Here is a 685-nt window from a genome sequence, read left to right as displayed (position 1 = left end):
GTTTCTGTTATAGCACTATTACTTAATTCCAGTCATAGATTGCAATTAATATTTATGATTGTTGGGTGTATTGTAATTTCATTTAACCCTAACTTTTACTGTTGTCCTTTGCTTTTCATTTACTCCCTCCGTTCCTTTTTAAGTGTCATTTTTTGACTTTTTACACATACCAAGGAAGCTAATCATTATTATTACTTTTCAAACAATAATTTTTCTTTTATCTATAATACCCTTAATTATTTATTACATCCACTTTACTTTTTCTCTCTCTCCAATCATTATCTAGGGGTAATTTTGACAAAATTGTAATTGATACTACCTTGAACTTTGCAAGTGACAATTAAAAACAAAACAATTTTTTTACAAGAAAGTGACACTTATAAAGCAACGGAGGGAGTAATTTAGTGGACTACATCTAACGTCTCTTCCCCTCAATTAAATTTGGCACCCTTCAATGCATATGAAAAGACAATATTACTTTTGCAAAATCATTTTATTTATTTTCCAAATTTACAGGTTTGAAGAGGGTTTTTTGAAAATTCTGAAGCAAATTTTTTTATGGTAAAAATAAAAAATTCTGGAAGTTTGTATCGAAAATTTCAAATTTTTCGATATTAAAATTTATTATTATATAGAAAATTTCAAAATTTTCGATCATTATAAACATTTAAAATTTTTGGTATCA

This window comes from Lathyrus oleraceus, chromosome 5 (genome assembly GCF_024323335.1).
Source record: "Lathyrus oleraceus cultivar Zhongwan6 chromosome 5, CAAS_Psat_ZW6_1.0, whole genome shotgun sequence".
Lineage (NCBI taxonomy): Eukaryota > Viridiplantae > Streptophyta > Magnoliopsida > Fabales > Fabaceae > Lathyrus > Lathyrus oleraceus.
This window is presented reverse-complemented; position numbering follows the sequence as displayed.